Raw genomic sequence first — 14,824 nt, forward strand, 5'->3', positions numbered from 1 at the left:
GGATTCTGAGAGTTTGTAGTAGTGTTAATTTCGTCAGCTATTTTTTAATTTAGTTTTAGTCATAGTCCTGTGTTAAATTTCCTTTTTCGTTTTAGTCATATTTAGTCACCTTCATCCTATTTTTATTTAGTCAAGTTTTAGTCGACTAAAAGTCTGAGCATTTTAGTCTTATTTTAGTCGAAGAAAACTAATTATTTTAGTCTACTTTTTGTCAATGAAAACTGTTGAGTCTTTTTTAGTCATCAGATTATATTGAACATTTCAGTCAAACTAGTCTAGCCAAAACCAATAATTTGTCATTTTAGTCAAACTTATTTCACAATAAGATTATATCTTGTCCTTATTTGATTAAAAACACAGGTTGAATGATTAAGAATGCAGCTTTGCAGAGAGTATCTGGTCAGGTTTGTGGTGTTTTTACCAGCTGTGTTATGGCCACATTGCTTCCCTTCTGATAAAACAATACATTCGCTTTTTTTCTCAGCCTCATTGTAGCGAAAATGGGCCCAAATATCACATCGTTTCTTTCTCCCAAGCAGTGGTGGCTTTATACTTTTTCGTTGTCAGTAATTTTGACAGACAAGATCGTAACATTTCCGTCATAATCCATTATTACCCGTCGAGTGCACAATGTATCACTCACTCGCGCTGACGGGGGGGTATTCGGTTAACGCGAGTGCGACCACTGCTCCCAATCCCTGTTGTTGCCATTTTATTTTCTGTTAAATAAGGTTAGTTAGACCATGAGTTAGACCCGAGTCTTCCTGACAGTTCACAGTGTGCCGCTGTCCGGTGTATTTCAAATGTACCGCCGCGCGCGGCACAGCCACACAGCTGCTGCACCCAGCCGCAGCACCGGAAATTGAACTGCTGGGAGAAAAACTGACTATCAGAGATGTAACGTTATCTTTGATAATATTTCGTCTCCTCATTTTTCGTCAACGAAAGTAAAGAGAGATTTTGGCATAGTTTTTATTTAGTAAACTACATTTTCGTCTCGTCACTTTTCGTCAACGATATTGCATGATGATTTCGTTACAGTTATTGTTTACTGCCGTCGGTGCCGTCTCGTCATCGTCTCGTTTTCGTCATGGAAAAAAAGGTCGTTGACGAACATATTTCGTCATAGTTTTAGTCAACGAAATTAACACTATCTCCAAACTCCTTCAACGTTACTGGCTATCAGCTGCAAACTCTTCAGCCAGGAGGCAGGTGCAATACCTTGCTGACCTGTTTTGGAAGCGCTGGACCAGGGAATACCTTCCTTTGATGCAAGAACGGCTCAACTGGAATACTATCAAAAGAAACTTCACCCCCGGAGACCTGGTCGTCATCGTTGATGAGAACGCACCGAGGAACACTTGGCTCCTGGGACGTGTAGTTAAGACCCTTCCTGATTTCTTTATGAATTATTCTCGCGCAATTTGAATTAATCCAAAGTATTTGTTTTTATTTGCTTTTACACATTTAAAAAGAAAAGGTGAATAAAGAAGCACATTAAAACTAAAGTATCAATGTATGTCACATTTAATCAACTAGTGCCTACATGCATGGGTAATATTTAAATCAGTAAATTAAATAGCATATTATTCAATGTGTGTATTTTTATAAATATATTTATTTTGGTAGGTTTGATCTTCCGTAATAATTATAATAATGGAGTATTTTCACAGTGTGGTGTTTGTACTTTTACTTCAGGATGTACTACCTGCAGCACGTGCTGATAAAGGGTCTAAAGCAGGGGTGTCAAACTCAATTTCATCACGGGCCACATCAGCATTATGGTTGCACTCAAAGGGTCGGTTGTAACTTTAAGACTATATCATTAATTAATATAACTTCATAATTAACTACGTCTGAAAGCAGAAGTCTAGAGCAAATAATTGCAAGTCTCTTCAGTAAGAATGTCACAATATGATTTTAAAAGAAAAGCCACATTCTGGATGTGGTATCTTACCTTGTGTTATTATTACATGTTATTGCATTTGTCCAGCAGGGGGCAAACTCACTCTTGGTATTAAAAAGAGCCTGTTGTACATGTTCCCACGAGGAAGTCCCGGAAGCATGTTACCAAAGTAAAACCAGTTAAATCTACTCCTATGTTGTGGACATACAAGTATTGATCACAAGATACAACATATTATTGGCGATGAGGATTAAGAAGAGGATTAAGACAAGGATCAATACGGGATCAAAGAGGACATGCCGAACGGACTGGTTAGCACCTTACATGCAGGTTTGGGTCGTTAGCGGCAGCTAGCTCAAATTATTAGCAAAGTCGGCGGGTGGAGGAGAGGATTCATTGACACACAATGGCAATGATTGGCACGCTGGCACCTTTTGATGCAAAAAATCAGAAGTGGGAAGAATACTGCCAGGCGTGAAAACAAGAGTGCAGCAAAAAACAACTAAAACAGAAACAGTCCCATGACACAAACAGGAAACTGAGAAGTTTCTCACCTGGGGATAAAGTGTTCATCAGAAACTACTCTTATGGACCTAAATGGATCGCTGTGGTCATCGAGAGCTCATCAGGTCCAGTGTCATATACAGTGATCATTGGAAGTGGTTAAGTCGTGAAGCGGCATGTGGATCAAGTAAGAGCCAGATTAACAGACACCGTGCCCTTAGAGCCGGTGCTGGACTCCAACAGAGACACTGTGGTTCCAGTGACAATCGAGCAAGAAGGACCTCCTGCAAGTGAGCCAGTGGTTCTGTGCACTCCGGTCCCGCCGGACTTGCCTGCTACACCCGTGGTGAGACGATCAGAGCGCGAGAGACAGCCACCTGTATACCTGAAAGACTTTGTTAAATAGATCAAGAGATGTTCCATTAATAGAGCAGCATAGTTCTCTGATCTCACTTTAAGGAAAGGTTTAGAATGTTAATCTTTGAAAGTGAAATGGTTTATGCCAGTACCTCGAAATGTTGTGTAACGGGAGTATGTTATACCCCCACCTTCGGGAAGTATTGTTAGCTTAAAGGGGGGGAAATGTGGTATCTTACCTTGTGTTATTATTACATGTTATTGCATTTGTCCAGCAGGGGGCAAACTCACTCTTGGTATTAAAAAGAGCCTGTTGTACATGTTCCCACGAGGAAGTCCCGGAAGCATGTTACCAAAGTAAAACCAGTTAAATCTACTCCTATGTTGTGGACATACAATTATTGATCACAAGATACAACACTGGAAAAACATTGATTGTGACATTTTGAAAAAGAGAAGTGACATTTTGAAAAAAAAATCTATGAGAAAAAGGCTAATTCTAAGAAAAAAGGCATATTTGGACAAAAAAAATTCTGAGAAAAAGTCAAATTTGAGATGCATTGTGGGACATGTCGTTTATGGGCAACGTGCTTCTGTAAAGTAGCATGTAACCGTATAATAAACATATTATATTCTCTGCAAGCTCTTGTGGGGCCACATAAAATGAAGTCGCGGGCCGGATTTGGCCCCCGGGCCTTGAGTTTGACACCCCTGGTCTAAAGTGTTATTAATGTGATAATAAAGTGCTACTGAAGAGTTTAAAGTGTTAATGGAGAGTAAAGGGAACAGACCTGCTCTGTGTATCCGAAGCTGAGGCTGTAAAACAGCGTCCAGTAGTTTCTGGAGTCTCTTGTTCTCCTCTTTGGAAAGAGACAGCTCCTCCTCGAGCATTTGGACTTTACTCATGTTTCCTAGATCACCTTTTCCTGCAGACTCCGTTAAACACACCGTTTCTCTCTCCATCAAACTCTCAATCTGACTAGTGTTGCTAACGTGTTTCCAGCTAGCATGCTAAGCTAGCTCCTATAGTCCGAGGTAAACGCTCCAGAAAAAAGAGCAGAGTCCATTCGGAGGTTTATCCAGACACACAGATGATGGATCAGTAGTGCTGGAGCTCACACACACTTTCTCAGGAACACAGATACCCCATTCACACCAACGGTGTTTCGGGGCCGGTTCGGTGCTGGTGCTTGAAAAGCACCGGGTTTTCCTGTTCACACCGCAGCGGAGCAGCCTCTAAGCTCCGGAATCCGGTTCGTTTCGAGCACCAAAAAGTTGTCCGTGTAGAAGCAAGAACCGCATACGTCACGCTTACGTCGGAGGGGGGCGAGATTAACCTGAGATAACAGTTAAGGCGAGTACGGCAAATAAAAGTTGTAACCAGCAGTAGTGCTGAGCAAAGTGACTAGAACGCAACCACACACTTGTAAAAAAAAAACACGCTTTATAAAGTCAGGCAACACTAACCAGGCTTCGTGTGATTCTGTTTATTTGTACCTTACTTTGACCATCCGTTCGCTGTTATTGATCATTGTGGAGAGCAGGCAGACGCTTTGTTTGTTATTATAGCAGCTATCGGATGGAATCAATACATGGGCTGCACAGGTTGTCATGTCCGACTATCACAAGTAGAATCATAATGAAAAATACGTCGGTAAAAAGTGCCTGTAGAAAACGGCTTAGCAAGTAGTCAGTTTAGCTTCGGTTGCTATGCTAACATCACCCATGTTATACCAGAGAAACTTTCATAACAGCGTTGTGATGCCAAACAGCGTCAATTCAGACTGACACACATTCACTTAAGGGGAACTGGGGATATGTATCAGCTGCTTGTGTGACAGTCAGACAGTGAATACTTTAGAGCCGTGTGAGCTAACCCGGAGCTAACGGGAGAATACACTCGTGGAAGAGCAGCCGGCCAGCACTGCAGCGGTCGGTAAATGCCGCTGAAACACATTAATAAACAATGAACCACGGCACTCTGGAGAAAAGTATAAGGTTGGAGAAGTCGTTATTTAATTTAATCTGGCTTCGTATGATTAAAAGCAACGCAGTCCCCGGCCCGTTGTTGTTGTGAGGTGAGCTCCGTTGGGGAGAAAATCAGCGACGTAAACTGTGACGTCATGACGCAGCAGCGGCAGCACCAGTCGGTCTCTGAGCGGTGTGAAAAGAGCCGGCGCTAAACCGAAGTACCGGTTCCGAACCTGAAAAGCTCTAGCACGGAGCTTGAACCGGAGTTGCGTTGGTGTGAAAGGGGTAAGAGAGAGAGAACCGTAGCGACGAGACGCCCCATGGATCCAGGTTCTTCTTCTTCTTCTTCTTCTCTCGGTTTTTGGCGGATTGCAAACAACTTTAAGGTGCATACCGCCACCTACTGTACAAGAGTGTGTATCACCATATCATCCTATCACCATTTGTGGAATTATACCACTGTATTTACGTTGTTTAAAATTCTTCCAATCAATCCTGTTTCACTCAAATACTTAAGAATGGCCTTCCTGGTAGCTCTTACCCCCTCACCTTCTGTTCCCAGTGTCCCCATCAGGCTCCACTCCCTTCCTGGTAGCTCTTACCCCCTCACCTTCTGTTCCCAGTGTCCCCATCAGGCTCCACTCCCTTCCTGCCTTTCTGACCCTGTCTCTTACAGTAGTTGTTCCCTCTCTGTTTTCTACATGTTGCAGTGTAATACGATGTGTTCCACATTTTCTTTCACTCCACACCCCCTGCATTCTTCAACTTCGCTTTTTTCCTTTAAAAACATTGTTCCGTTTAATCCTGTATGATCCAGTCTGAGTCTAGTGATGGTGATCTCCTCCCGTCTGTTCCTTTCTGCATAGATCTTTATTATTTAGTGGGAATGCTGATACAGCATTCCCACTATATGTTATGCTACGGACAAAATTCTTATTATTCCATCCAGTTATTTTGTCCGTCTTCTCCTCCCACATTCAACATCGCAGAAACTCTGTTCAAACATCAAAACGTTCAGCTCGGTCGGGAATCGATGGCTATTACTTTTATCATTCATAACTTTCATAATTCCAGAGATACATCCCATAATTCATCACATTTTTAACATTTGAACTTTAACATTGCGCAGCTCGTTAAGGCAGAGTGCGTGATGTCACAGCTAGAGGGTAGGAAATCTTGAAATTTGCCTTCATATATTTTTTTTAAATTGCCATAATTCCCTAACCCTACATTCCTGAGACATAATTTTTCATGAGAAACGTAGGAAAACATCTCGTAGCTTGAAAAATGACAAATAATTAAGCAAACGTTCAACATGCCTCCATTAAAGCCCATTGTAATTTCAGGCTGATATTTCCAAGCAGACACAATAGCCGCGTTCACACAGGAGTACTTTCACCGTACTTTTCGCGTTTTAGTTCCGTGAGTACCCCTTATGTCGCGTTCACACCAAAAATCGTACTTAATCTCGGGTACTTTTACCCCCATTTTTAGAGCCAGCTCAGAGAGCGTACTTTTCTGTGGGTGAAAAGTGCTCCAAAAGTGCCCCAGTGCTGATTGGCTGGGCGAATTGCAAACCACGCCCCGTACAACTGTGGAAATGTTGTGTAGAGCCGCCATTGTTTTGCCTCGCTACAACAACCTCAGCCACCAAGAAGAGTAGTTTGTTTTTTTAACGCAGTGAAATGACAACCATGAAGAAATCCGAGCGATGGACTGATGAGGAGGTATCAGCGCTTCTCTACATCTACGCCGACGACACGATGCAGGGAATGCTGTTGAAGCCAGTACCCAATTCAAAGATCTTCGATCGTTGTTCGAAGTTGTTGCTGGAGATGGGAATCGTGCACAGCGCCACGGCATGCCGGCTGAAAATCAAGAAACTCCGCCAGGACTATAAGAAAACAAAAGACTGGAACAACAAAAGTGGTAACGACCGGAGGACCACGAAATGGTTTGACCGCTTGGATGCTTTGCTTGGGAGCAGACCATCATTCTCCGGTACAGCATCGAGCCTGGATTCGGGCAGTATGGCATCGGAGGCTGCTCCAACGCCGAATTTAGAGGGCGACAACGACGAAGGTAAAAGCAACTACATGCACTGGGGTTTTAATCTGCACAATAATGGTCTCAGATGTACTTTTATTTGCTCAGTAGATCAAGCTAGGCTAAACTAGCTAACACTGGCCCCGAGCTGGCTAATAACATCTAGCTATTAAAACGTTTTGACTAGTGAATAACTGTGCAGTGTTTCTGTAATTTGCTTCACTAACTCATGGAACTAATCATGTGTTTCAGGCGAGGAAAATCAGCAACAACACTCGGTATTGGAAACAAGCGAGGTTCTTGGCGTTGGAGATCAGAGCTTGCTCGCTTGCTCGTCCCCCTTACCGGCAACCAAACGCAAAGGTAAACACACTGTAACTTTGTCTTGAAAGAACGTTACGCATAGATGTTCACAATCATGTTTATTTCCTTCTTTCTTGGTACAATTATGAAACAGCGTGAAAGAGAACATTTCGCGCCTTTTTACTCTCTTACAAACATTGTAAACATCCGGGCTAGAGGTCACATGACTTCCGGTAAGAAATCGCTTCCACTTGGAGCATATATCGCCACCTACTGTTGATTTATTAAATCCTTGTCCTCAGACCAGTGCTTTTGAAGAATTTGAAGATCAGCTTGTTTGCTTCATTTCTTGATTTACTTTCATATATTGACTTGAAATCCATGTCCTTGATGTTGAGTTGTTCCAGTGCAGTTATCAGAATGAGTCTTTGTCTGTTATAATCCAGGCAGCTAAAAAATACATGATGTATGTCTCTGGTTGTTGATCTTGTATCTTGCTTATTTTCCCCTCTTAGGAAAGCGGACACAGGATGCACTTTTCCTCGAGACCGTCCAGGCGTTGGAGGACCAGCATGCCGTGGCGAATGAGTCGCTGCGCATAGATCAGGCGGTGCAGTTCAGCCAGACCCAGGAAGCGGAGGCCAGAATGCTCACCTTGATGGAGCGCCAGTCAGAACTGGCGCTGCAGCAGATGGAGCGCCAGCGGCAGCAGGATGAAGTGTTGGCGCGGCGCCAGGAGCTGCGCCAGGAGCGGCAGGATGAGCAACAAGCGGCATTTAACACTGGGTTTCTGGAAGTGCTTTCCCAGCTAGTGAAAGCCAACAGGTCTTCCTCCAAATAGTGGCCCCTGTTAATGTCTGCTGCTGAGCCTATGCATAGTTTATGCATAGTTTAGTTAAGTTTAGTTTTATATTATTGCTGTTATCACTTTATTTTTTATATAATGTCCAACTGACACTTTGTCACTTTATTTACATAACAAAATTGTTCTAATTTCATGTTATGTCATATGCTGCAATAAAGGAAACCAACATGGCGATTAAATCATCTTGCTTATTTCTGACACTTTATCTTTAGTGACCTGTGTAGCATGCTATACATCACATGTAAGTGAGTATTCTGATACCATCATGTTTCATCGGTTATAAACTGGCAAAGCTTTATTTGTCATTTATTTATCATCAACCTTGTGGAGGAATGGCAGCGGCACATACACAAATATGATAATTTATATCATTTTAAATATTTGACCAAAACTTTTAATTCCCCCACATTTCACACAACACAACATGGAGTCCACTATGGGCCAAAAATGACATGAAAGTTTCCATTTTTTATGTTTTTATTTCCAAAATGAAACCATAAAAAACTAGGGTTGTGAATGCTAGGTTAGTATCATCATAGGGCAAAATAAAGACTGATGCCCCAAATGAAACTAGGGGTAGATGGTGACTTAGTTTGAATACAGTCACGTCACGTTCAAAATGGCCCATGTAAAAAGTAAAGTGCTCAAAAGCAGCTAGTTTACTATGAATTCAAGTTTACATTAAAAAGCAGAACAATTATCAATACATTTCTGAAGTGATTTACCGATTTCTACATTCCCCTCGTCTCCGTTTTCAAGATTTGTTGACAGCAGAGCCGTATAATTGAAGAGTTACGACATAAAAATTGTTCTATTTCATGTTATGTCTTGAGAGTGCAATAAAGAAAACCGACATGGCGATTAAACAGATCCTTATTTTATATTGTTATTACTGTTATTATATAGTACAACTGACACTTTATTTTATATTGACAATGTTTAGTGACATGTACAACTGACACTTTAGTTACTAACATGTATGTTAGTTTTGGCTGCTATTACACTATTGTAATGTTGCCTGTCTTGACTGCAAAATGAAAGAGAGAAACAAAAGCACCGTAGAAATGATCAGCTTTATTGTCAATAATGTTTACATTTATTGTTTAGAATGTACAATTTACACGCTGTTCAGATGCCTCATAAGGGCTGTGCGTGTGTCTTGCCCCCCAGCCTCGGCAATGGCTGGCGCTGGCCCATCAAGCTGGGTCGACGGTAAGGCAGTCCATTCGTCCCTGTACCCATCATCATTACTTTCACAAAGGTTATGTAACACGCAACATGCTGCCACCTGGATTTTGATCTTGTCCATCTTGCAGTCGTTTCTTTTCATCAAGCACCGCCACCTGCCCTTCAATCTGCCAAAAGCGTTCTCCACCACCACTCGTGCTCGGCTTGTTTTGTGATTGTACACAAGTTGCTCGGGTGTGAGCCTTCCTTGGAAAGGTTTCATCAGCCATCTTTGCAGGGTGTAGGCTGAGTCACCAAGGATATAGTAACCCACATCATGTCCACCAATATTCTTTGTTACATGAGGAAGTAGACCACCCTTATCCGCAAAACTACACAGTGATGACATGCCAAACACTCTGCTATCATGCATGCTACCTGGTAAGCCAACAAAAACATTCCAAAAGAGGCCTCTACCATCCACAACACCCTGCAGGACGAGCGAGTGCCAGCCTTTGCGGTTGAAATACTCGTTGTGGTATTCCTCTGGTCTCAGAATGGGGATGTGTGATCCATCTACTGCACCTACACACTGTGGCACACCCCATCTGCGCTCAAAAAATAACGCCATCTCCTCTAACTTCTCAGCGTTCGGCCATGGCATGAACTCACAAAGGAGTATGCTCACAACAGAGGAGCAGAACTCGTGCACACAGTAACACACTGTAGATCTGCCGACTCCAAACAAATGAGAGATGGTCCTGTACTCAGAGCTGGTCGCAAGTTTCCACAGTGCTATGGCGATTTTTTTAGCCACAGGGACACACTCCCGGAAGTTGGTGTCGCTTCTCCCCAACGTTGCTTCCAGGCGACTACAGAGGTATTGGAAAGAGTGCTTGGACATTCTGAAATCTTGGATCCACTGCACATCGGTGTACGTCGGCACCACCTTCTCCCACCAGGCTGAGGTTCTATTGTTCACCCAGAGAGAGCGCGGGACACGACGCGTCCCGTAGTATTTGCATATCTGGAACACATACAAAGGCGCAAATTAGCTCTACATAACTCCACAAATCCTACATTAGATAGTATTAATAATTTACTGAACTTACCATTGCTGTTCTTAGGGCGTGAAAACGCTCATCGTCATCAGCCATCCGACGGTGAAACATGGCAGTCATGTGTGCTTTCCGTCGGCCCATCCTTTTCCTAAGGCTTTTAAACTGCCTTTGTTGCTGAATAAACTGTGCCATAGCATTCGACGTGTGGCGGCTCCGGATCCGAATAGGCTCAGGCCGCATTAACGAAGTTACAAAGCTGTATAACATGAGCACAAACAGCACAACTTCAGTCGACTCCATCTCCATCATGTCTGAGGTCGGAAGGTAAACAACAGACAGTATACGCGGGAAGTTTTTCTTCTTCTTCTTCTCTTGTTTTGTAGCGGATTGCAAACAACTTTAAGGTGCTTACCGCCACCTACTGTACTCGCCGTGAAGTGGTTTGTGGCCTGCCAGTAAAGCCAACGCAGAAGAAGAAGAAGTGACGTCAGCGGCTCATTTGCGTAATCTTCCCTCAGGGAAAAGTACTCCGGTGTGAACGCGATCTGTACTAAGTGCCCTGGGGTTAAAAGCGCCAGGGCTCTTAGTGCCGGAACTAAGTACAGGAAAGTACTTGGTGTGAACGCGACTAATAGAGGTTCTACTGACACCTGTTGACCGATTGCTGTAGTGATGTTTGCACATGGTGCCCTCCAAAATACTTGAGTTTTGCTGCATTCCTTCATTGCAATGCAGCCTAGTCCCTACATGAGTCTCACATATTGGACAATTCTGTGAGGTCCCCGTCTTATACTTACTATAGATATAAGGAGAATATTATAACTCTTTGTATCTGTTCCAAATTGAAATGTTGGAAGGTAGCTTCAAGATATGAACCCAGATACCATCATGCATCACATGAAGAGCAGCTGATTTGAAAAAACAAACTCGAGAGACGGCTGAGTGACCGCAGTGCAGAATCGCTGTATAGTTTAAATCTCCTAACAATGTTGTCCATTTTAGACACAGGCCTATTATATTTACAGCCCTTAATAACATTCATTTTCTGGGCTCAATATGTGTCTTGGCCGTTTTTGTTGTGATCGCTAAATTCACCTTGTTTATAATATTATCACCGTTCCAAGCAAACGAGGGCTTTTGTTTTGAAATCACTTCCGCGAGTTTCGCCCCGCCCCTCGCTCCAATGAGCATTAGACCATTTAGTAAGGTAAAACAACAAAAACAAAAAGGCCTCTCAGATGCTCTTCCGCTAACTTGTGTAATAAAGGAAAACAAATGGACCGTAGATACACGGATTAGGGCGACACCATCTGGTCACAACTTTAAATATTTGACCATGTTTATGTGCAAATGAAGAACCTTTTTCCTTAAGTGAGACTCTTTTCTTTTCTGACTTTATGGGTATTTCACTTTATATTAAAGGTGGGGTAGGTCATTTTGGAGAAACCAGTTTGAGTGCGCTGGAATTAGAAAATACACAGCCGGAAAAAATCTGCCACTTCCTTACAGTGCCCCTCCTCCAATGAATGGTCGTACTTTTTACAGTACTACGGCTTCCACAGATGACATTTTTGTATGGATTTGTTGTCAAAGCACTTAAGATATTCATTGCTATCGGGATGTTAAGAGCATTCCATGGAATATAACAAAAAGTGTATCTCGAGCCGGTTTCTCAAACTTACCTACCCCACCTTAATACATAACAATAAGAGTGCAGAACATCTAACACACTTCACTATTGTGACGACCCCTGCCTTGTTGTCTCCTGTGGTGTGCATGGCCCTTTAATGTTTCTCCTCTGCTTGTGACGCCCTGATTGGGGACACCTGACGGCCTGATTGAGGACACCTGACGGCTGGCGGAGGATTAAGAGGCCTGAGCCAGAGTCTCGATCTCTCTCTCCCGCAGAGGACCTGACCTCGGAGCAGCCTCGTCGCTTCGTCTTTTGTTTTCCCTTTGTGTTAGTTTTTTTAGTTTACGTTAAGCTTCTGTTAATAAATATATTTTTCATATATGTTCTCGTCCTTCCCACGCTTTTTGTTATGGCCAAGAGCAAGGCCATGACAGATGGGGGCTCGTCCACTTCTTTTATCTGTGATACAGCAACGGATAGGTAAGATTTGTGTGGGGAGTTGGGGCGCGTGTATAAACTTTGTTGGGAGCGCGTTTGCAGTGCGGCCGGTTTCTTTGTTTCGGCTCGTTGTGGAAGGACATTAGATTTCAGATCGTTGTTTGGGGACTGATTTGATTACTTTGTGAAGCTTTGATTTGTTTAGTATTATATTTCGGGAGAGTGGTTGCTAGTTGTTCTTAGCCGTGGTCAGCTGTTTGTTTTGTTTTTTTCTCCTTTTTCTCTCGTGCGGGTTTGTTGGTGCGTTGCAGGTGGAGCAGTGTGGAGCGGTGCGGAGTTTTCCCTGGCAGGTTAAGCGACGGTTCCCTTGGGATTGTTGAGCGGGGTGTGTAGTGTTGCGGAGAAAGTGGTTGAAGCTTCGGCTTGGGAGCATGGCCGTGGTCACAGTAGTGTTGCTAGCTTGCTAGTCGCTTTGCTGGGCCAGCGGTCTCCGGTGCATAAATACCCACCACAAGTAACTGCATGAAGACTAGGGAGGAGATTAGTCAGTGGGATGGTGAGTTAGTGGGGAAACTCCAATCAGAACATTAGTGTTGTTCCACTTTGGACGCATCACGCATAATAAGCGTGGTGGTATCTGTCCGGTTTGTTTTTGTGTTTTTTTTTTCTCTCATCTCTTGGTTTAAAGGTCCGGTGTTGTGTTCCGGTGAGGGGTCGTTGGAAGTTAATATGGCTGACGTAGAGGCATTTGTTGAAGCTCCGTCTCAGGAGTTGCTTGGCACTTTTTCAAGAGAGCAGCTGCTCTTAATTGCTGAGCATTTCGCTGTGTCTATTGTCGGGGATAGAAGGGTGAAAGACAACATAAAAGACTCTATAGTTTCGACGTTAAGGGAGACGGGAGTTTTTGCTGCAAAGGAAGAGGGGTTTTTGTTAAAACCTCGTTTTCAGGCAAGTGCACTTTCTTTTGAGCAGCAGAGGGAAATGTTGTTGTTGCAGCAGGAACACGAAAAAATAAAGTGGGAACATGACCGGGAACATGACAGAGTAAGGTATGAACGTGACCGGGAACATGACAGAGTAAGGTATGAACGTGACCGGGAACATGACAGAGTAAAGTATGAACGTGACCGGGAACATGACAAAAGGAAGTATGAGTTGGGAATTGAAAAGGAAATCACAGTGGAGCAGATGCGACAAGAATCTGAGAAAGCCAAGATAGAGTTGGAGGGACATCGTCTGGCTATTCTCAGAGATGGCGCGTTGTCCGGTGAGGGGCTGGGTGAACAGGTGCCCAGGTCTCCTCATCGCTTTGATGTTAATAACCTGCGCTTAATGAAGGTGATCCCGACACGTTTTTGTTGTTTGAACGTGTAGCTCGGGCTAGAGATTGGCCTGATGCGGACTGCGCTCTGATGCTTCAGTGTGTTCTCACAGGACGAGCGCAGTCTGCATATTCCTCTTTATGTCTGGAAGATAGCTCTAGCTATAGTAAAATAAAATCAGCGGTGCTTAGAGCATATGAACTCGTGCCAGAGGCCTATCGACAGCGTTTTAGGTCCTTTGAGCAAAAACAAGATCAAACATATGTGGAGATGGCGAGGGATTTGTCTGTTCATTTTAAGCGTTGGTTAACTGCTCTTGACGTCACTACTTTTGACGATTTGTGTGAGCTCATGACTTTGGAACAGTTCAAAAATATTCTTCCTGACAAGATTGCTACTTACATAACAGAACACAGGGTCACTTCTGCGGCTGAAGCTGCTGTGGCAGCTGATGAGTTTGTGTTGCTTCATAAGGCCATGACACTATGAATCCAGAACAATACAACTGCAGGAGTATGGATAAAGCGAGATGTTTGCATGCATTTTGAGCCGATTTGGGCAGAATCCAGCAGAGTGGATCGTGCTGTTCATCCAATAGAGTGGCGAAGTCACGCCCATCTACTTGCGGTCCATGGGACCTTATTTTGGAAAAATTATGCATTGAAGTCAATGGGGAGAGAAAACTTATCTTTCGATCCCGTTTGAATTGTGCCATGTATTACACATATGATGTTTGTCAATCTTAAACAATTATTTTCATGTCAAAAAAGTCACAGTTTGTCGTAAAACTGTTGAAATATAAGACTATGAAAAATACGCAACTAGAAAGACTACATATCCCAGAGTCGCGTAAGTGATGTCACAATTGTTTTCCTCCACTAAGAGATAGCTAAGACCAGAACCATATAGATATAATCTATCTATATGGTGCTGGCTAAGATAAGATAACTTTAACAAGATGCCTGTGTGCTTAGTACCAGGTTGTTATCATACCAGCAATGTGGCTTAGCTAAATAGCTAGTAGCTAGCACGTTAGTTAGCATTACAGCCTTGTCATTTTTATTAGCGTTAACATGAAGTAACATTAAGTAACCCAAAATGTTAAACAGTAAGAGTAGTAGTCATATTTCGTGAACCCTTTGAAGAGAACTGTCACCGGTGTGATCATTCTATAATACACAATTTAAGCCCAGGGCAGAAAGGCTAACGCTACATTAGCATCGGCGATCTTTTGCACTCCATCCACTATCT

The 14,824-nt window shown here is 43.1% G+C and overlaps 1 long non-coding RNA gene across 1 annotated transcript; it reads left to right on the forward strand.

The window, feature by feature from the left end:
• The first annotated feature begins 6,785 nt into the window (after positions 1-6,785).
• LOC117487595 lies at positions 6,786-7,658 on the forward strand. The gene is made up of 3 exons (XR_004556415.1): positions 6,786-6,820; positions 7,037-7,147; positions 7,603-7,658. It is a non-coding gene; the product is annotated as an uncharacterized LOC117487595 (long non-coding RNA).
• Positions 7,659-14,824: the final 7,166 nt, after the last annotated feature.

Source organism: Trematomus bernacchii, unplaced genomic scaffold, assembly GCF_902827165.1.
Source record: "Trematomus bernacchii unplaced genomic scaffold, fTreBer1.1, whole genome shotgun sequence".
Lineage (NCBI taxonomy): Eukaryota > Metazoa > Chordata > Actinopteri > Perciformes > Nototheniidae > Trematomus > Trematomus bernacchii.